Source organism: Procambarus clarkii, chromosome 10, assembly GCF_040958095.1.
Source record: "Procambarus clarkii isolate CNS0578487 chromosome 10, FALCON_Pclarkii_2.0, whole genome shotgun sequence".
In the NCBI taxonomy this organism is placed as follows: domain Eukaryota; kingdom Metazoa; phylum Arthropoda; class Malacostraca; order Decapoda; family Cambaridae; genus Procambarus; species Procambarus clarkii.
In genome coordinates, this window is record NC_091159.1 from 17,067,612 (window position 1) to 17,090,358 (window position 22,747).

Genomic DNA, 22,747 nt, shown 5'->3' on the forward strand with positions numbered 1-22,747 from the left:
TGCCCGGCTTACCAGATTATAATTCTTATCAAATTTACAGCTTTTTCTCGCTGAAGATATAACGAAATAGTTCACAGAAGGGCCGGCCACTCCTGCAATAACCTTGCTGACCTCCGCGAGTATCCTGGTGATGCTTGGCTCTCTCAGTCCCCCCCACCTGCCTCTGGCCATCCCCAGCAGGAGGGGAAAAAATGACTTCATCCCCAAACCGGCCTTCCTCGCCTGGGCCCGCTCAGGTCCGCCCACCTGAGCCTTCATAAAGTGAGCGGCAGCGGTACAATAGACAGTAATCCTCTGGCTGTCGTGAGGTGAGGATCGCGCTCTTCCTCGCCGCTTCCAGTGGACTACAAGGTTGGTCTTATCTTCCACCGTCTTGGTGACTGAGAATGTGTTCTTACCATTGTGTGGCAGCTCTGTCAGCCGTGATTGTTGTTGATTTGTCTTAACGGCTGTTTGATTTGATGACTGGTGCATCTGATGACTGTTTGGTGCATCTAACTGTTCAAATATTACACAAATGACTTATCCGCCGTTTGATTTCAATTTTACATAAATTTATTCTTGTTTGAACGCTGTCAACGCTTGTGTCCTTGAATATTGAATTGCATAAAACAAAAAGGTCAGTGTGAGTGATGCTTCACGGAGCACTGAAGCATGCAAATAATAGACAATTTATTACCAAAGCCTCAACAAAATATAAAGTTTCCAGAGGCAAGCTTAATTTTGTTTAGTATTTATGATTTGTATTAGGCTAGCCTAGTGCCACGACACGGGAGGCTAGCCCGGTGCCACGACACGGGAGGCTAGCCCGGTGCCACGACACGGGAGGCTAGCCCGGTGCCACGACACGGGAGGCTAGCCCGGTGCCACGACACGGGAGGCTAGCCCGGTGCCACGATACGGGAGGCTAGCCCGGTGCCACGACACGGGAGGCTAGCCCTGTGCCACGACACGGGAGGCTAGCCCGGTGCCACGACACGGGAGGCTAGCCCGGTGCCACGACACGGGAGGCTAGCCCTGTGCCACGACACGGGAGGCTAGCCCTGTGCCACGACACGGGAGGCTAGCCCGGTGCCACGACACGGGAGGCTAGCCCGGTGCCACGACACGGGAGGCTAGCCCGGTGCCACGACACGGGAGGCTAGCCCGGTGCCACGACACGGGAGGCTAGCCCGGTGCCACGACACGGGAGGCTAGCCCTGTGCCACGACACGGGAGGCTAGCCCTGTGCCACGACACGGGAGGCTAGCCCGGTGCCACGACACGGGAGGCTAGCCTAGTGCCACGACACGGGAGGCTAGCCTAGTGCCACGACACGGGAGGCTAGCCCGGTGCCACGACACGGGAGGCTAGCCCGGTGCCACGACACGGGAGGCTAGCCCGGTGCCACGACACGGGAGGCTAGCCCGGTGCCACGACACGGGAGGCTAGCCCGGTGCCACGACACGGGAGGCTAGCCCGGTGCCACGACACGGGAGGCTAGCCTAGTGCCACGACACGGGAGGCTAGCCCGGTGCCACGACACGGGAGGCTAGCCCGGTGCCACGACACGGGAGGCTAGCCTAGTGCCACGACACGGGAGGCTAGCCTGGTGCCACGACACGGGAGGCTAGCCTAGTGCCACGACACGGGAGGCTAGCCCGGTGCCACGACACGGGAGGCTAGCCCGGTGCCACGACACGGGAGGCTAGCCCGGTGCCACGACACGGGAGGCTAGCCTAGTGCCACGACACGGGAGGCTAGCCTAGTGCCACGACACGGGAGGCTAGCCCGGTGCCACGACACGGGAGGCTAGCCTAGTGCCACGACACGGGAGGCTAGCCTAGTGCCACGACACGGGAGGCTAGCCTAGTGCCACGACACGGGAGGCTAGCCTAGTGCCACGACACGGGAGGCTAGCCTAGTGCCACGACACGGGAGGCTAGCCCGGTGCCATGATACGGGAAGCGGGAGTTGAGAGGCGGGCCGAAAGAGCCAGAGCTCGGCCCCCGCAAGCACAACTAGGTGAACACAGGCCTCCACCCCTGACCTCCTCTATTTACCCTGAAGCTTATAGTCACCTTCCGGTCGTTAGTAGTGAAGGGCCAGTTTTAAAGTTATTTTTTTCATCGTTTTTTTATTGTATTAATTTGACTAATAATAGTTACCATTTTCCTGGTACTTGTTTAATTATGATGTTTCGTATATTACTGGTATGTGTGAACATTTTTTTTTTTTTCAAAATCGTATTAGTCTCTAGATGTACTTAAGACGATTTTTATCGTCCTAATCATTATAAATCGTTCTAATCAAGATATAACACAGGATTCATGCATACGCATCCCAAATGTAATACCTCCATTCCTCAGACATTTATGTATTAGCGATAAGACTTACCATTAATGTATAATGACTCACTGTTAATATATAGCTCTTGAAATAGAAAATTCTCTGTAACTAGCTGACATTGTAATTATAAGGTGTGAAGGATAGATGAAATTGTTTATGTAATAATCTCCGTTGGGGTCTGATAAAGACCTTTTGTACCCTGTGTAATGTTTTTTGCGCTACCACTCACAGGATGAGTATGAGGTGCACAATAAACTAGCCGCTACAAATCTAATCAATCCCCAAAACAATATTTAACCCAATAACTGTTCTCTTAACACTTTGCAACCAAATCTTTACCCCAAAATGGCACAAACGTTAAACTATGTATAACAAAAGCCTCAGATATAGAATTTTGTTTTTTTGTCGAGTGTTGGCGTGGCGTGCATGTCTGCATGAAGATGGCGCCGCCGCCTGGAGCGCCGACGCGGGTCGACGCTCTCCAGCCACACATTTATTTATTTAATTTATTTATTTATTTATTTATTTATTTTATTTATTTATTTATATACAAGAAGCTACATTGGAGGCGAAGAGTCACAATAACGTGGCTAAAGTATGTTGACCAGACCACACACTAGAAGGTGAAGGGACGATGACGTTTCGGTCCGTCCTGGACCATTCTCAAGTCGATTGTGTGACATAATCGACTTGAGAATGGTCCAGGACGGACCGAAACGTCGTCGTCCCTTCACCTTCTAGTGTGTGGTCTGCTCAAGGTACATTGGGTTAGCGAGAATACATAGCATAGTATTTACAATCTTGTAAAGCCACTAGTACGCGCATTTTTGCGCGTACATTATGCCGCATTATGCCACATTTCCTTGTTGTTTTAGATTTAGCTACTCAGAACGAAGTGTCTATGTAGCACGGGGTATGGTAAGCCCGTAAACACATTTCCTTCTTTCCTCGCACCTAAGAGCAACATTGCCTGACCTGTATAGTGTGGTACGTCCATCCTTGACCAGGTTCGTCCCCGCCTGTGCTCCCTTAAGTCTACCATGTTGTCTGTACTGAGAAAAAGGAATGAATGAATATTCTCAACTCATTTGTAAATTGACGCTTTTATTTAAGAACATATATAAATAGATTTGAATTAATAATAATAAGTGTTATAAAGAAAGGTTAATATTTTGTATGTTCACAAACCCGTTCGTCATCGCAGAAAAATCGTTTGTTTTAGATCAGAAAATCACTAATTTTTGAAGGAATTTTAAATTTAACATTTTTAATGAAGTTTGTTGAAATAAACATAAAAATCTACTTTAAGAAGAGGAGATCGCGTGTGCAAGTTATAAAGTTTATTTCAGTAGCATGTGAAGCACCCTCCCCGTTCTTGTTGAAGTACAACACACACACACACACACACACACACACACACACACACACACACACACACACACACACACACACACACACACACACACACACACGCACGCACACGAGAGAGAGAGAGACATAGAGAGCACCCCCTTCTTTGGCCTAAGTTTCTGCCCCTACCCTCTCCTATTATGTAGAAGCTCCATGCACCGTTCCATTCTTGCCGAGGTTGCATGCACCCATAAGGTATATGCATGTACCACTGGTTCGACAACCCTGGTTTAGAGAGTACATGCTCCGAAGTGTTCAGACTCCTGTTTGAGTAGAGGCTCTGATCCCTCCTGCTGCTCATTTACTGCCTCTCCCTATTTGGTGTTCCGCGAGAATGCGATCCCCTGATAGTTTAAACAGGAGGGGGGGGGTGTCCCCAATTATTGGCTTGGTTAGTAGAGACGAACAGTGAATGAATGATCAGTGCCCAATCATTCCATCCTGCATGAGTTCGAACCCGGGTTTTCTGGCTTAGGGTGCGGGCAAGTGGTGGCACTACCCACTTCATCACAATAATTTATACTGTAACCTTTTATATACATGCAGTTATAATATACTTGTATTAATTGTCGATATCCTCGTCTGCTTTTTGGATCAATTTTATCTAATAGAGAACATTACAAATATTCAAAAATGGATGGAAGTTTGGGAGATGACTTCTAACTTCCATCGTTTAGACACTGTTAGATGCTTTGTAAAATCGTACATAGTATTTGCGGTCTAGAACAGTGAAGTTTGTTGTTTACCGTGGCGTGTGCTAGGTGTTGTCTTCTCACTCAGGGATGTTTGACAGTAATGAGTACACAGCTGGCCAGTACACACAGCCGGCCAGTACACACAGCTGGCCAGTACACAGGCGAGTCCCACCAAGGTCGGAGAAGTTCGTCATGGCTTCTTCTAAGTTCTCCAGCAGCGAAAATTGTGTGAAAATAATTCCCACTACACGAAAGTGGTAAGAGTTCTTGTTATTGTGGTTTATCATTGTCAGGAGCAGGTAGCATATTAGGCTCCTGTAGCCTCCCCACCCTCACCTAGGCTACCTCCTGATGACTGCCTTACTCCTGGGGGGTACCTATTTACTGCTAGGTGAACATAGACTTCAGGTGATAGGAAATGTGCTCAACTATGTCCTGTTGCGGGAATCGAACGCGGGTTCTTTCTAATTGGAACAAACTGCGTTAACTGCAAGATGCCTAGTAATGTCTGGTAAACATTTTAGTTAAACCGAAATTATCAATATTAAGGTGTAGAAGTATTCTGTTTAGCTTGCCATCTGTGACTTCGATTACAGAGCGGATGAAGCAATTGTCTGCTGAATGTCACGGACTGGTTATTTTTGTCCACGTCACTTCCTGGTTGATTTTTGTACAAGAAAACAAGAGCAAAACATAGTGATGGCAGTGGGGTTTTTCCCTCCGAATTTGTGAAGCCAGAGGCGTGATTATCCTGGAATTCAACACTTCTGGTTTCCGCTTCTAAACCACTGATCGAATTCATACCGACTTTGAACTACCGAGGTTTGCCTGGCCACTAGAACCACTCTAAGGTGTGGGCCGCGGCGCCTCGCACCAACAAGGGTTGCTTTGAGAGGTCAAAGGTTGACACGGGTAGTTGTAAAGTGTCTGAGGTATGGGACCAGCATTGCTAACTCGGAGAGCGCTGACAGATGTAAATGATCTTGGTTTAGCAGAGAGGGCAAGAGCCTGTCTTGGAGGGATCCTGATTATAACTACGAGTAAGTCGCTTAGAATGATTGTATGTAATTATTGAGATTAGTTATGCTATGGTTTTGTCGGTTGTAGGTGAGGATATTTGATTGCTTTATTGTATGTATACATTGTATTATTGTGTCTTAAATAAAAGAAGAAAACAAAATAGGAGTGGCTTGGTAAGACTGGATTCTGATAGTCATCCGTACCGGAGGTATTACTCGCTTGACCGTCAAGGCGACGACAAGCTGTCCCGGGAGGAAACCTGGAGTATATTAATCATCTTCTGAACCGACTTGCAAGGTGAAGGGATTCAAATTGGTGATGGGGCGCATTGTGGGGTGTTGGGGCGCATTGTGGGGTGTTGGGACGCATTGTGGGGTGTTGGGACGCATTGTGGGGTGATGGGACGCATTGTAATCACCTAATTGTGCTTTGCGGAAGTTGAGCTTCGTATCTTTGGTCCCGCCTCTCAACTGTCAATCAACTGGTGTACTGATTCCTGAGCCTACTGGGCTCCATCAAATCTACATTTGAAACTGTGTATGGAGTCAACCTCCACCACTTCACTGCCTAGTGTATTCCATTTATTAACTACTCTGACACTGGAAAAAGTTCTTTCTAACGTCTCTGTGGCTCATCTGGGTACTAAGTTTCCACCTGTGTCCCCTTGTTCGTGTCCCACCCGTGCTGAAGAGTTTGTCTTTATCCACCCTGTCAATTCCCCTCAGAATTTTTTGTGGTTATCATGTCTCCCCTTACTCTTCTGTTTTCCAGGGGCGTGAGGTTCAGCTCCTTTAGCCTTTCCTCGTAGCTCATACCTCTCAGTTCCGGGACGAGCCTGGTGGCATACCGCTGAATCTTCTCTAACGTTGTCTTATGTTTAACTAGGTATGGATTGCAGGCTGGAGCTGCATATTCCAGGATTGGTCTGACATAAGTGGTATACAGGGTCCTAAACGATTCCTTACACAAGTTTCTAAAGGCAGTTCTTATGTTGGCCAGTCTAGCATATGCCGCTGATGATATTCTTTTGATGTGGGCCTCTGGGGACAGGTTCGATGTGAATCAACCCCAAGTCTTTCTCTCTATTTGACTCTTGCAGGATTTCACCTCCCAGATGATACCTTGTGTTCAGCCTCCTGCTCCCTTCGCCTAATTTTATTACCTTACACTTTCCCGAGTTGAAAGAGCTGAATTGTGGGGTGATGGGGCGCGTCCTATGTGACGGAGGCATGATGAAAGTGTTGGTTAAAATGACAAGTCACTTCTTCCTATATGAGGGTGGTGATGTCCTTCACACCACTTACTCTTGCCCCCCTCACATACACACACACTACTGGAGACAAGTTATCCACACAAGGACACCCTCCCACTCATCCGTCTCCTATCCCCTCCCTCCCGTCTCCTATCCCCTCCCTCCCACTGCAGTCACTCCCAGTCCACTGGTGTCTCTTCTCGTCCACAGTAGCTCTAGGAAAATTTTAAGTCAGTTTCACCCTTTGAGTCTGCCTCTAGCACAAGTCAAGGTGGTTCAGTCACTTTCTCGTCAGTCAGGTTAAGCACTCATTGGGTGCGCTTAATTACTGGCTAGGTGAACCTATATCCTCTAAACAACAGTTGCATAATACCAGGTTAATTTATTACTACAGTCAGTGTCATATAAATTAACCTCATTTCCTGTGCACTATAGTTAATTGGGTATATGTGTACTGATATGTTCAGCAACCACATACCCTAGACTCGGGTCTTTTTCCAATATAAATAGTTTTGCGTTGGTTACCATACTGTAGAACAATGCAACATATTGTAGAACAATGCAACATACAGAATACATGAAAGAAAAAGTTCGGTTACCTCATACATTGTTGTAATTGTGTCAAAATGATGTATATTGTAGAATGTTACAACATAAATGTATGTTACCCTGGTTATACTAGGCTACCTTACCTTACCTTGAGGTTACCTTGAGGCGCTTCCGGGGCTTAGCGTCCCCGCGGCCCGGTCGTCGACCAGGCCTCCTGGTTGCCGGACTGATCAACCAGGCTGTTGGACGCGGCTGCTCGCATAATGACGTATGAGTCACAGCCTGGTTGATCAGGTATCTTTTAGAGGTGCTTATCCAGTTCTCTCTTGAACACTGTGAGGGGTCGGCCAGTTATGCCCCTTATGTGTAGTGGAAGCGTGTTGAACAGTCTCGGGCCTCTGATGTTGATAGAGTTCTCTCTCAGAGTACCTGTTGCACCTCTTCTTTTCAACGGGGGTATTCTGCACATCTTGCCATGACTTCTGGTCTCATGTGATGTTATTTCTGTGTGCAGGTTTGGGACCAGCCCCTCTAATATTTTCCACGTGTAAATTATTATGTACCTCTCCCGCCTGCGCTCAAGGGAGTACAGTTTTAGGCTCTTTAGTCGGTCCCAATAGTTTAGATGTTTTACTGAGTGGATTCTAGCAGTAAAGGATCTCTGCACGCTCTCCAGGTCAGCAATTTCTCCAGCTTTGAAAGGGGCTGTCATTGTGCAGCAGTACTCCACTCTAGAGAGCACAAGCGTTTTGAAAAGTATCATCATCGGTATAGCATCTCTAGTGTGAAAAGTTCTTGTCATCCAACCTGTCATTTTTCTTGCAGTTGTGACGGCTACTTTATTGTGTTCTTTAATGGTAAGGTCTTCCGACATGAGTACACCCAGATCCTTTACATTGCCTTTTCGTTCTATGTTATGATTTGCCTGAGTTTTGTACGTGGTTTCCGTTTTTATATTTTCATTTTTTCCATAGCACATGAGCTGGAACTTATCTTCGTTAAACACCATATTATTTTCTGTAGCCCATAGAAAGACCTGATCTACATCTGACTGGAGGTTTGCCGTGTCCTCTATGTTGCCTACTCTCATGAAGATCCTAGTGTCATCTGCAAAGGATGATACAGTGCTATAGGTTGTGTTCTTGTCTTTGTCCGATATGAGGATGAGAAAAAGTACTGGAGCAAGCACAGTACCCTGGGGGACTGAGCTCTTCACGGGTGATGGGCTGGATTTTATTTTGTTGACTATTACACATTGGGTTCTGTTGGTCAGGAAATTGTAGATTCATCTGCCTATTTTTCCGGTAATTCCTTTTGAACGCATTTTATGTGCAATAACACCATGGTCACATTTATCAAAAGCTTTTGCGAAATCTGTGTAAATTACATCAGCGTTTTGTTTGTCTTTCATAGCATCTAATGCCATATCATAGTGGTCCAGCAACTGCAACAGGCAAGAGCGCCCTGGTCTGAAACCATGTTGTCCGGGGTTATGGAGATGCTGTGATTCCATGTATTTTGTGATCGTCTTAGCACTCTCTCAAAAATTTTTATGATGTGCGATGTTAGTGCTATCGGTCTGTAATTTTTTGCCTCTGCCTTATTTCCTCCTTTATGAAGTGGTGCTATCTCTGCTGTTTTTAGTATATCAGGAATAACGCCAGTATCTAGGCTTTGTCTCCACAGAATGTGGAGGGCCTGCGATATTTAGGTTTTTTTTACAGTTCTTTATGAATATGGAGTTCCAAGAATCCGGGCTACCATACTTCAATTTTATAATTAAAATTTAAATTGACTAACAGCCTTATTTTGAATACCAAGAGTCATTTGAGTAATCAATAATTCTTGTCGGGGACAGGAAGCCCCGACAACACCCAATTTGTAAGTTTATAAGAATCATCAGTCATATTTCCTCCTAGCTTGTCGAGGTCCCCCCCCATAGGCCAATTACTTTTTTTATCTTTATTAAATAATATATAATCCACTGACCTGGGTTCTATGAGACTCGATCCTCATCCACAGGCGTGTCCCTGGAAACAAACCGAAACTGTCTCTATTTTCCGCTTGTTACAACTTGTAACAAAGTTGTTACATCTTGGCTGAACGTGTTTATGACGTATTAGAACGTTGTTACAACTTGCTATATTGGTTGTTATAACTGGTTAGGAAGTGTTAAAACTTGTTCGAATGTTGTACCAACGTCGTAGTTTTGGTGTGTGTTTGGCGGGAATTACGTGAGGTCGAAGGGCAGAGAGACCCAGGCACACCCGGACACCCAACTTGTAAGTTTATAAGAATCATCAGCCACAGTTCCTCCCGATGTCATATTCTCTAAGATCACTTCCGCGTGTCAGCGTCAGCGGGCAGCGACCGTTATGGTGTGCATACAGTGCTCCCTGATTACACCATATAACTATCAAGGTCAAATTCAAAAAGTTTTCGTTGTAAAAACCGGAAATACTAGAAGTTACAGTGAGGAGGTTCCTGGGTACAGTGAAGGGGGGGTCGCTTGGTACAGTGAGGGGGTCGCTTGGTACAGTGAGGGGGGTCGCTTGGTACAGTGAAGGGGGTAGCTTGGTACAGTGAGGGGGGTCGCTTGGTACAGTGAAGGGAGTCGCTTGGTGCAGTGAAGGGGGTCGATCGGTACAGTGAAGGGGGGGTCGCTCGGTACAGTGAGGGGGGTCGCTCGGTACAGTGAGGGGGGTCGCTCGGTACAGTGAAGGGGGGGTCGCTCGGTACAGTGAAGGGGGGTCGCTCGGTACAGTGAAGGGGGGGTCGCTTGGTACAGTGAAGGGGGGTCGCTTGGTACAGTGAAGGGGGGTAGCTTGGTACAATGAGGGGGGTCGCTCGGTACAGTGAGGGGGGTCGCTCGGTACAGTGAAGGGGGGTCGCTTGGTACAGTGAGGTGGGTCGCTCGGTACAGTGAAGGAGGGTCGCTTGGTACAGTGAAGGGGGTCGCTCGGTACAGTGAAGGGGGTCGCTCGGTACAGTGAAGGGGGGTCGCTCGGTACAGTGAGGGGGGGGTCGCTTGGTACAGTGAAGGGGGGTCGCTTGGTACAGTGAAGGGGGGTCGCTCGGTACAGTGAAGGGGGGTCGCTCGGTACAGTGAAGGGGGGTCGCTTGGTGCAGTGAAGGGGGGTCGCTCGGTACAGTGAGGGGGTTCTTCGGTACAGTAATGGGGGTTCTTCGGTACAGCGAGGGGGTTCTTCGGTACAGTAATGGGGGTTCTTCGGTACAGCGAGGGGGTTCTTCGGTACAGTGAGGAGGGTTCTTCAGTACAGTGAGGGGGGTTCTTCAGTACAGTGAGGGGGGTTCTTCAGTACAGTGAGGGGGTTCTTCAGTACAGTGAGGGGGTTCTTCGGTACAGTGAGGGGGTTCTTCGGTACAGTGAGGAGGATTCTTCAGTACAGTGAGGGGGGTTCTTCAGTACAGTGAGGGGGGATTCTTCGGTACAGTGAGGGGGGTTCTTCAGTACAGTGAGGGGGTTCTTCAGTACAGTGAGGGGGCTTCTTCAGTACAGTGAGGGGGCTTCTTCAGTACAGTGAGGGGGGTTCTTCAGTACAGTGAGGGGGGTTCTTCAGTACAGTGAGGGGGGTTCTTCAGTACAGTGAGGGGGGTTCTTCAGTACAGTGAGGGGGGTTCTTCAGTACAGTGAGGGGGTTCTATGGGACAGTGAGGGGGGGGGGAGGCCTCACATGCCAAACAAGATACTGCGAGACGCTTGACTCCAGAATCATACACCACTTCTAGTGTAACTAATAATCCACATATATGACTCTTGGGCCTTACGTATTAACTATAAAGTTTCCACAAGTCAGTCTTGACAGTTTGCCAACAGTCCCTATTGGAGCATTAATAAATGCATACTGTTATATAATTAAATAGGATTACCACTAAGATTTAACAATGCAAAAGTTATTAAACATATAGAACATAACCTAGTTCCTACTCCGTGGACTTGTCCCCCGAACATTTTATCTCCACTGACTTCATGAATAGCCGACGCCGATCCTCATATGACCGTCCTCCCCCATCCAGCAGTCACCCTGCAAAGTTTGGTGAGGATAACCCCAAGGATCTGGCCTCCAACCTCGGACAGGTAAACAGTGTTCCCAACAATTATGAATCTGAGTGACTCTATTAAGTGCCTTGTTCATAATTAAGAGGGCCAATATTTAATATATATATATATATATATATATATATATATATATATATATATATATATATATATATATATATATATATATATTAGTACAAATAGTACATAGTACAAATCGCAACAGATTACATTGCAACAGACGACCTGCTAGAGGCAATTAAAGCAACGTCAACCAGGACACTCACCCACATCCCAAAGGCCTCTCGCCCTTTTGCTGCAGGGAAATACACGGACCTCATCGCAAAAGTCAACAGAGGGTCAAATAACCTTGATGCACCTGATACCATCAAAGCCTGGCACAATCTGTTACTTTTTGGCAATGCATGCTTAGGTGTACCAGACAGAGGAGGCAAGACACTGGCCTCATCCGTCAATAAAGCAATTAGGGAATTTCCTAGGGCTGACAACCTAGTCCGCCTCCCCAAACACACCAAACACCGCCGAGGCAGACCAAGTACGACAATCAGCGACAACAGAAAATTAGGTACCCAAGTCAGCAAGAAAATTGAAGAGGGCAATACAGTCGGGGCACTCAGGTTAATCACAAGTGAGGACAAAATTTTGCCCAGGGATGAAACCACAGCCCAAGCACTGAGAGAAAAACACTCCCTCAGGGCCGTAGGTGGACCTCCCCCACAGGTCAGGCTCGCCCCTAACCAGGAACCTCTCGTCCTCCGGGAGTCAGAGGTTTATAAAGCTATCGTACGTTTCATTTCCCCCGGGCTCCTCAGGAGGCTACACAGGGGTAAGACCTCAACATGTGAAGGAAATGGTGAACCCTGTTCTTGGCCTAGCTGCAGAAGCGCTCCTGACAGAAATCACAACGTTTGTCAACAACTGCCTCGCCGGGTTAATCCCTGATGAAATCAAACCATTCTTCTTTGGTGCATCCCTATGTGCCCTCAAAAAGAAGGGGGGAGGAATCAGACCCATTGCCGTTGGTAATACCCTTCGCCGCCTAGTTGCAAGGGCTGCTGTCAGAAGTATCCGAACGGAAGCAGCCACCATGCTGCAACCCAACCAGCTGGGGTTTGGAGTCCCCCAAGGCTGTGAAGCAGCGGCTCATGCTGCACGAGCCTACATTAGCTCTCTTACTGAAGACCAGGCAGTAGTAAAATTAGATTTTAAAAACGCTTTCAACTCGGTCAAAAGGGAAGCAATCCTCACTGCAGTCCAGGAACATTGCCCAAGCATTCTCCCGTTTGTGTCAGCAGGCTACAGCAAAGACTCAACCCTCCTGTTTGGCAAACATGAAGTCACCTCAGCAGAGGGAATTCAACAGGGTGACCCACTTGCACCGTTCCTCTTTTGCATAGCGGTTCGAGAAATTACAACCAGACTGTCCAGCGAGCTCAACATCTGGTTCCTGGATGATGGCACTCTGGCAGGCACACAAGATTCCCTGCTAGAAGACTTACAGCTGGTGAAGACACGGGGGGAGTCCATGGGTCTCGTTCTTAGCCCCTCCAAGTGCGAAATTATTGCATCTAGTGAAGTAATCATTAGAGCAGTGAAATCAGTTCTACCAGAAGCCTCAGTCGTTAAACCTACCGACAGCACACTACTCGGAGCACCTCTGGGCCACAATGCCATTGCTGCAGTCCTTGACGAAAAGTTTAGAGACCTAAAGAGGATGGAAGAGAGAATTGGGGACTTGGACTCCCACGATGCCCTCTACCTTCTCACAAAGTGCCTTACCTTGCCCAGGCTAACATACTTCTTAAGGTGTGCACCAACTTTTGGCAACCCACTTCTAAATCAATATGATGAGCTCCTCAGGTCAATATTCAGGAAGGCGCTCAACCTAGATTTAGATGACAGTCAGTGGGACCAAGCAACACTACCAGTGAGATTTGGAGGGATAGGCATACGAAAGGCAACTGAGGTAGCACTTCCAGCATTCTTATCCTCATGTACAGCAGCCAACGAATTGGTAGGGCAGATCCTACCAGAGCGTATGAGATAGGTGGTGGGACAGCGGGAACTCATGATCAAACGTTCATCGAAGCAGCCAGACAATGGGACACCATTGCACACCCTCAACCCCGACCACAAGTCCCAAAAGACCACAAGCAGGCCCACTGGGATAGCCCCATAATGGAAAAGACTGTCACAGCAATGATTGACAACGCTGATGCTGAAAACAAAGCCCGCCTCCTAGGGGTAACAGCACCCCACGCCGGGGATTTTTTATTTGCTGTGCCCAATGCAGCCCTGGGAACTCGCCTCAGTCATGACGCTCTCCGCATTGGAGTTGCCCTTCGCCTTGCCGCCCCCATCCTCACCGAACATAGGTGCATCTGCGGAACTGCGATGGCAGACCAATATGGTCGTCATGGTCTGGTATGTCGTAAATCACAGGGTAAAATTGCAAGACATGAAGAAGTCAACGACATCATCAAGAGGAGCCTCGCCACAGCCCGCTGCCCGGCACAAAGAGAACCACACTTATCCAGACCTAACGACCCTCAGAAGCGCCCTGATGGGGTCACCTTGCTACCTTGGAAGGATGGTAAGCAAGTGGTATGGGACTACACGTGCGCTGCCACACTGGCCAGTACCTACCTCCACTACAGCACACGTGAAAGCGGTGGTGCTGCTTCTTTCAGGGAATCGCAGAAAATTATTAAATACAGAGGTCTAGCACACTGCTACAGCTTTGTTCCGATCGGCTCGGAGACCCTCGGTTCGTGGGGAAAATGTGCATTGAAGTTCCTGAAGGAATTGGGGGACAAATTGATCAGCGCTACAAAAGACCAGAGAGCAAAAAGTTTCTTGTTCCAGCGCCTCAGTGTTGCGATTCAGAGGGGAAATGCCTGTTGCGTCTTGGGCACTAGTCCAACTTCAGAGGAATTCGAAGAAGTGTTTGACTTGCAACAATGATCGAACCCGTCTGTAACATTCATCAATGTTTCCCATTGTTGTGTTTTTCAAGAGATCCATAACCTTTAAGCACCTTTTTGCATTATTATTTTTGTATCAACCCATGTATATCTTGTAACCATCAAATGCATAATAAAGCACACAAAATATTTAAGGAAGGGGGTGGTAGGAGAAAAGCACACAGAAACTGTATTGGAGGGGATCTAAACATTCCCTCTAATGCGTTATGCGTGGTTTCCTCCGAGGCTATGGGTCCCCCTTCTTCCAGCTAGAGGTGGTACTCCCTTCCCATTATATATATATATATATATATATATATATATATATATATATATATATATATATATATATATATATATATATATATAGTGCGGATGCCCAGGTATATAATCTCTCACTGGCTATCCGTCCTGATATCAACCCCTCCCCCCTTCCCCCCTTTCCCCCCCCCTTCCCCCCCCCCCTTCCCCCCCCTTCCCCCCCCTTCCCCCCCTTCCCCCCCTTCCCCACCCCTTCTCCCCCCTTCTCCCCCCCTTCTCCCCTAACCCCCCCTTTCTCTACCCCCCCCCCTCCCTCAACCATCCAGTTAAGGTACAAATCTTCACATAAAATTCATAACTACAAATATATATATATATATATATATATATATATATATATATATATATATAATATATATATATATATGTCGTACCTAGTAGCCAGAACTCACTTCTCAGCCTACTATTCAAGGCCCGATTTGCCTAATAAGCCAAGTTTTCCTGAATTAATATATTTACTATAATTTTTTTCTTATGAAATGATAAAGCAACCCTTTTCTCTATGTATGAGGTCAATTTTTTTTTTATTGGAGTTAAAATTAACGTAGATATATGACCGAACCTACCCAACCCTACCTAACCTAACCTAACCTATATTTATAGGTAAGGTTAGGTTAGGTAGCCAAAAAAAGCTAGGTTAGGTTAGGTAGACGAAAAAACATTAATTCATGAAAACTTGGCTTATTAGGCAAATCGGGCCTTGAATAGTAGGCTGAGAAGTGCGTTCTGGCTATTAGGTACGACATATATATATATATATATATATATATATATATATATATATATATATATATATATATATATATATATACATATATATATATATATATATATATATATATATATATATATATATATATATATATATATATATATATATAATATTTACAGCTGCTGTTCTCTGTTGTTGGTAGAAGTAGATGAACTGAAGGCCTCGTTAATTTTTCCTAGACTCGATTGAACCGTGTTTACCACTGTACCAAACATCTTGTCATTCCAGAGGGTAGTGAGCATACCGAGGTAGTGACTGGGTGAATCCAGTCAATTTTCCCCCAGTCACTATGCATTTAATCTACATTGATGTAAACTGTAACAAAATGCTTGAGTAGCTAGCATCCGTCGCATATAATTAGATTAATAAAAAAAGTCTTGCAATTGGCAAGAAAGCATATTACAATAGTCACGATTCAGCTTCGATTATTGCAAGTAATGAGGCAAGCAGCCAGTTTGGATGTCAGGTTGCCCGGAGATCACAGGCTGGGCGTGGCGGATGTGCCCGGCTTGCTCAACCATATACGCCGCCTAACGTCCTCAATAATTTAAATTGTAGCCTCTGATTTTATGTTGCTCCGTTGCCTCATAATGATAGTGTCGAACATCAGTGGTGTAATGGAGACATTTTGAGTTCCAGATGGCTTTGTTCTCTACTCGCAATCGGAGATCCCGGGTTCGATTGATTTCCGGGATAGAAATGGTTAGGCAAGTTTCCTTTTTATTTAATGCTTTTGTTCACCTGTCAGTTGATAGAGACCCGGGTGTTTGGCAATTGTGCTTCCTGGGGAGGGTCAGTAATTCGACCTTGCGGATGACCTCGGTACAAGCCTGTGTACTCGCCTAGTTGTGCTTACAAGAGTTGAGCTTCAGCTTTTTGGTTCCGCCTCTCAACTGTCAATCAACTGGTGTACAGGTTCCCGAGCCTGTTGGGCTCTATCATATCTACATACGAAACTGTGTATGGAGTCTGCCTCCACCACATCACTGCCTAATATAGTTCATTTGTTAACTACCCTGACACTTAAAAAGTTCTTTCTAATCTCTCTGCTTCATTTAGGTACTCAATTTCCATACAAGGTGTGTATTTACTGTGTGTGTCAGTAGAATCGAGCTATTAGCTCTTGGACCCCGCCTTTCTAAGCAATCTATTTTTCCTCTATTATATCTACTACATATATTTCTCTCTAACACACGAGCGTTCACACACACACACACACACACACACACACACACACACACACACACACACACACTCACATAGACATCCCCCAGGAAGTAGCCCGTAGAAGCTGTCTAATTCACAGGCACCTATTTACTGCTAGGTGAATAGGGGCACTAGGGTGAAATCAACTCTGCCCACTTGTTTCCGCCTTCGCTAGGAATCGAACCCGGGCCATTAGGACTACGACCCCCAGGCGCTATCTACTCAGCCACGAGGTGTGTGTGTCTGTGTATCTAATATATCCATACATACATACATACACAGGCTTCCTGTTTCCGACAATACGAATTATTATTCAAATGATTTCTTCCACCTCCAAAAAAAAAAGAACTCATCAGGTTTGGCAAATGTCGTGAGTGAAGTGTCGCGACCCCCGCTGTTTCCCGCCTCCATCTTGACCTTGAAATACTCGCCTCTCTGCGAAGGAGCCGGCCGTCTTTCACAACCTGACAGGACCGCCCAAGTGTAGTCTCTCCTTCAAAGAAAACAGGTTATTTACGCATCAACTCGTGCAAACCCGTTTTGGAAATGTGACCCCTCGTCAATGCTTTGAAAATTTTCCTAGAACTCTCTACTGGATTGTATTTACATCAGAAGGTGAAGGGCTGGGGAATAAAGTCAAGGGTAACTAAGCACTAAAGGAAAGGAGAGAGACTAGCCGCTTCCTCAGGCCAGTGCCGTTATGGTAGACACTGACAGCCTGAACTGAAGAGTCGCAAAGATGAGGCTCCATCACCTAACTAGGCTATCTAAACACTTGGAAATACCAAGACTAATTTTAGATGATACCATGAAAGCTTTTAGAACTTATTTGTGGTACTTTTAAGCTTTCTTGAAACTTTCATTGATGATATTTAAATATTTCATGATCATCAAAGTAGTAATGGATTAATGTTATCTTATATCAAGAGAGATCACTGCTATTCCGATATTTAGAGAGAAAAAAACGTATGTTAGCCTGGGCTGACCCACCTTTACTTGTAAGTACTAAGCCAAATTTGAAACAAAGGACAAATTTGTAGTTATTTTTAAAACTTTGAATCAAACAACGCTTCCGGGGTGAGCAAAACAGTGACAGACTCGTGTAAACAATACTATTAGGACATGAAGATAATTGTTTTTAACTTCGAAGACGTTTATTAGAACAGGAAATTACTGGCAACGAGTCTCCAGGCTAAGAACAGTCTGGTAACAGACTGACAGATGTCACACCTCCAGTACGACTTGGTTGTAAGTATCTATGGCAATATCCCCAGTTAAATGGAGATTTAAGCGACATGAAATACAGTGTGGACAAAGGATGGAACATGCTACAGCATTACAACTTGTACTGTGTGAAATTTGACTCATTTATAAATGTATCTAAACTTAGGGTGCATGAAATCGAAAAGCATTTGATTGCAAATTATAAAATGCAAAGTAATGTGAAGCATCAGCTACGTAGCCTAAAATTATAATCGCCAACTCTGCTTTATCCAATGTTGATATTAATTTAATGCTATCCAAATTACTTGTCTTCAGTTTCTTATATTATAATGTCATATAGAGCATTTGCAGTGTAAGAAATGCTGTTTGAAGCTATCGTTGTAACGATTATATATATATATATATATATATATATATATATATATATATATATATATATATGTCGTACCTAGTAGCCAGAACGCACTTCTGAGCCTACTATGCAAGGCCCGATTTGCCTAATAAGCCAAGTTTTCCTGAATTAATATATTTTCTCAATTTTTTTTCTTATGAAATGATAAAGCTACCCATTTCATTATGTATGAGGTCAAATTTTTTTTATTGGAGTTAAAATTAACGTAGATATATGACCGAACCTAACCAACCCTACCTAACCTAACCTAACCTATCTTTATAGGTTAGGTTAGGTTAGGTAGCCGAAAAAGTTTGGTTAGGTTAGGTTAGGTAGGTTAGGTAGTCTAAAAACAATTAATTCATGAAAACTTTGCTTATTAGGCAAATCGGGCCTTGCATAGTAGGCTGAGAAGTGCGTTCTGGCTACTAGGTACGACATATATATATATATATATATATATATATATATATATATATATATATATATATATATAAGGTTTACACATAAAAGTTTATAACTAAAGTTAAAAACCATTCCGAACATTCGTATCCTCTGTAATCCTTATGTTCTACTGCTCACAGGATGAGTATGGGGTGCACGGTAAACTCTGCTCACAGGATGAGTATGGGGTGCACGGTAAACTCTGCTCACAGGATGAGTATGGGGTGCACGGTAAACTCTGCTCACAGGATGAGTATGGGGTGCACGGTAAACTCTGCTCACAGGATGAGTATGGTGTGCTCGGTAAACTTTGCTCACAGGATGAGTATGGGGTGCACGGTAAACTTTGCTCACAGGATGAGTATGGGGTGCACGGTAAACTTTGCTCACAGGATGAGTATGGGGTGCACGGTAAACTCTGCTCACAGGATGAGTATGGGGTGCACGGTAAACTCTGCTCACAGGATGAGTATGTAGTACACGATGTTGATTATCTAGTGTGGTAAATATGTAATATATTCTTATTGTTTATTTATTCACAAAAAATAAACTGTAAACATTTTTGATTTGCATACAAATGTTTATATAAAAATAATATGCTCTCAAAACTGCGGCCTCAATAACAAAGTGGGGAAGTAACAAACTTTAACATCGTTAACATTACCAAACTTTAGCATTATTAACTTTAACTAAATGTAACGCACACCACAAGCAACACACAATTCAGATGGTGGCTTGTGTGATAATTTTTTTTCAACATATATACAAGAGTTCTTACATTCCTGTAAAGCCACTAGCACGCATTGCGTTTCGGGCAGGTCCTTAATTATAATTTTCCCCTGGAATACGACCCGCTAAGTACATTAACAACCAAGTGTCATTGTATAATGGAGAATACAATGCCAGCTAGCTATTATCTCCTCCTTGTGGGAGGGGAAAGTTGAGAAACCTTGAATGTTTAGGGTGACGCGACCGACTTAGGCTATCTTTCATGGGAATTATTGATTGGGAGAGCGAGGACAGGGCATTCAGGCTACCTCCCTCGAACATGGCCTTGGCTGAAGGATTGCAACACAACACTTGTCCAACCCCCCCCCCCCCCCCCCCCCACTTAGCATGCACAGATTGTCACCACTAGTATAATATTAGGGAGGACCTCACTGTTGGTAAATATCGTATCCTAAGCGATGTGAGGAAAATCTGGCGTGCTAATGTTAAAGGAATTTGTGAATGTACAGTGCTTGTTTGTACGTCTCTTTATCTGTGTTTCTCTGTCTGTTTCTCTATATCTCTCTACGACATCCTAACAATTTATCCAAAATTTGGGTGTGCATTTTAAGGAATGAAGAACAATTTTATTTATATTATTTTTAAGCTGCATCTCTTGCGAACCCATCCCTGCCCTTGCGTGGCAGTTCACAATAGAAAGTTGTATTTACATAGTCGTACATTGAAATGTGTATACAGTCTAATGTAGTTGATTGATACTATGATATATATGTGCTTCAGCCTACAGTTTAGACCTATTGTCTTGTGTATGACCCTCTGTCCTGTGTGACAGTGAATACCAGCATTATCTTCACTCTAATAAGACCTAATTGAATTCCTCAGATTAGGCAAAATTGTAATTATTTTTTGGCAATAAAGATGTTAATAATAATAATATATGTCTCTTTCTCTGTGTGTGTGTGTGTGTGTGTGTGTGTGTGTGTGTGTGTGTGTGTGTGTGTCTGTCTCTCTGTCTCTCTGTCTCTCTGTCTCTCTGTCTCTCTGTCTCTCTGTCTCTATCTCTCTCTCTCTCTGTCTCTCTCTCTCTCTCTCTCTCTGCCTCTCTGCCTCTCTCTCTCTGCCTCTCTGCCTCTCTCTCTCTCTCTCTCTCTCTCTCTCTCTGCCTCTCTGCCTCTCTCTCTCTCTCTCTCTCTCTCTCTCTCTCTCTCTCTCTCTCTCTCTCTCTCTCTCTCTCTCTGCCTCTCTGCCTCTCTCTCTCTCTCTCTCTGCCTCTCTGCCTCTCTCTCTCTCTCTCTCTCTCTCTCTCTCTCTCTCTCTCTCTCTCTCTCTTTCTCTCTCTCTCTCTCTCTCTCTCTCTCTCTCTCTCTCTCTCTCTCTCTCTCTGTCTCTCTGCCTCTGTCTCTCTCTCTGTCTCTCTCTCTCTCTCTCTCTCTCTCTCTCTCTCTCTCTCTCTCTCTCTCTCTCTCTCTCTCTCTCTCTCTCTCTCTCTCTCTCTCTCTCTCTCTCTGTCTCTCTGCCTCTGTCTCTCTCTCTGTCTCTCTCTCTGTCTCTCTCTCTCTCTCTCTCTCTCTCTCTCTCTCTCTCTCTCTCTGCCTCTCTCTGTCTCTCTGCCTCTCTCTCTCTCTCTCTGCCTCTCTGCCTCTCTCTCTGTCTCTCTGCCTCTCTCTCTCTCTCTCTCTCTCTCTCTCTCTCTCTCTCTCTCTCTCTCTCTCTCTCTCTCTCTCTCTCTCTCTCTCTCTCTCTCTCTCTCTCTCTCTCTCTCTCTCTCTCTGCCTCTCTCTCTCTCTCTCTGCCTCTCTCTCTCTCTCTGCCTCTCTCTGTCTCTCTGCCTCTCTCTCTCTCTCTCTCTCTCTCTCTCTCTCTCTCTGCCTCTCTGCCTCTCTCTCTGTCTCTCTGCCTCTCTCTCTCTCTCAGGGTACAGACGAGCATCTTGGCCAAGATTGTTGCTGGGCCTTTCTGGGTTTTCCCGCCGCACTCCAGCACCTGCGGTGGCGCCTCCGCACATTCCCCCTCCCACCCTCCTCTCCCTCCATGTCGCTGCTCACCACCCTGCTTGCAATTCGTACCTTTCCTTCCCTCACCCTCCGAACCGTGGCTCTCAACCTGGGGTGCAAGAGAGGTACCCCCCTCGCAGCCTGTGACATGCCAGGTCTTTAGTATATTATATAACAGACAAACATTTGTAAGCACAGATTAAGGACGTCCATGAGAGAAATAAATACAGATTGTATTTATTTGTCTGTCCAAAGGAGGTGCTTGAAGCTATAGCCTCGCCTAACTTTAAAAAAATAACACATGACGTTGGGGCCGGGCTGGGGGGGGGGGAAGGTTGTATGCGAGTGTCATAGACCACAGTCGGGGGTCGGCCCCAGTGCCACCCTTTAATGAAGTAATATTGGCAAATATAGCGACCCCCCTGTGATAATCGTGAAGCTTTAAATCGGGATGTATTTTCCGTAGAGCTTCAGCAGTTTTTTGTTATTATTACATTTTATGAGAGAGAGAGAGAGAGAGAGAGAGGGGGGGGGGCTTTACCTCAACGATGGTTAAATGTTGGTCTAACAAAGACGTAACCTGACCATAAGTTACTATCTAAGCCTTTCGTTAATTACATTTGCATTACTAACGCAACTCAAGATATCCTTGGAACTATTACGCCACTTGCTATTTTTAGGACGCTGACATCCATGTTAAGAAAATTAATGAAAAGGTGTTATCATAAGTTATTTTAAACTGTACACACAGTGAATAAAGTGCGTATGAGCTATACAATAATATAGCTATACAATGTGAGATATACATAGCTATACACGAGCTATACAATATAGCTATACAATAATATAAAAGACAAGATCTCTGGGAAGGCCTTGACCAGATTCGTGTGGTAAAGTTCCATCTCAAGGACACATTGTTCTTCTCCTCTCTCATCTCTCTATTGTTGTCGATGTAGTAATTATTTGTCCAAATTATATGGCGGATGAGTCAGTCTCGTCTTGATGAATGACAAGCTTTACTGCCTTAAAGAAACTGTCAAGGTTATGAATGGCTGTGAGTCATTATTTAAATGACGAGTTTAATGGCATTGTAAAGTCAGGAAATCCCAGTTAATCTCTTCTGGTCAGTGACCCTTTCACAATCTCGCTAGCACTATACACACACACTATATGTAGTAGATATGGTTGAAGGAAATTAGGCTGGAAGTCAGTATTTTAGACATTCTACGGTTAGAAAGGCAGGGGCCCAGGAGCTAACAGCTCGATCCTGCAGGCACAAAACGTAAACAAACACACACACAGTTAAGGAGAGACATGATAACCACCTACAAAATTCTCAGGGGAATTAACAGGGTGGACAAAGACAAA

General features: G+C 45.3%; 1 protein-coding gene across 2 annotated transcripts in view; it reads left to right on the forward strand.

Moving 5' to 3' along the window:
• Positions 1 to 203: 203 nt before the first annotated feature.
• Positions 204 to 22,747, forward strand: part of LOC138363000 (salivary peroxidase/catechol oxidase-like) — a 64,573-nt gene continuing 42,029 nt past the window's right edge. For both annotated transcript variants that reach the window (XM_069321665.1, XM_069321666.1), the window contains exon 1: positions 204 to 351. The gene's annotated coding sequence lies outside the window, so the exon portion shown is untranslated. The remainder of the gene's footprint in view (positions 352 to 22,747) is intronic.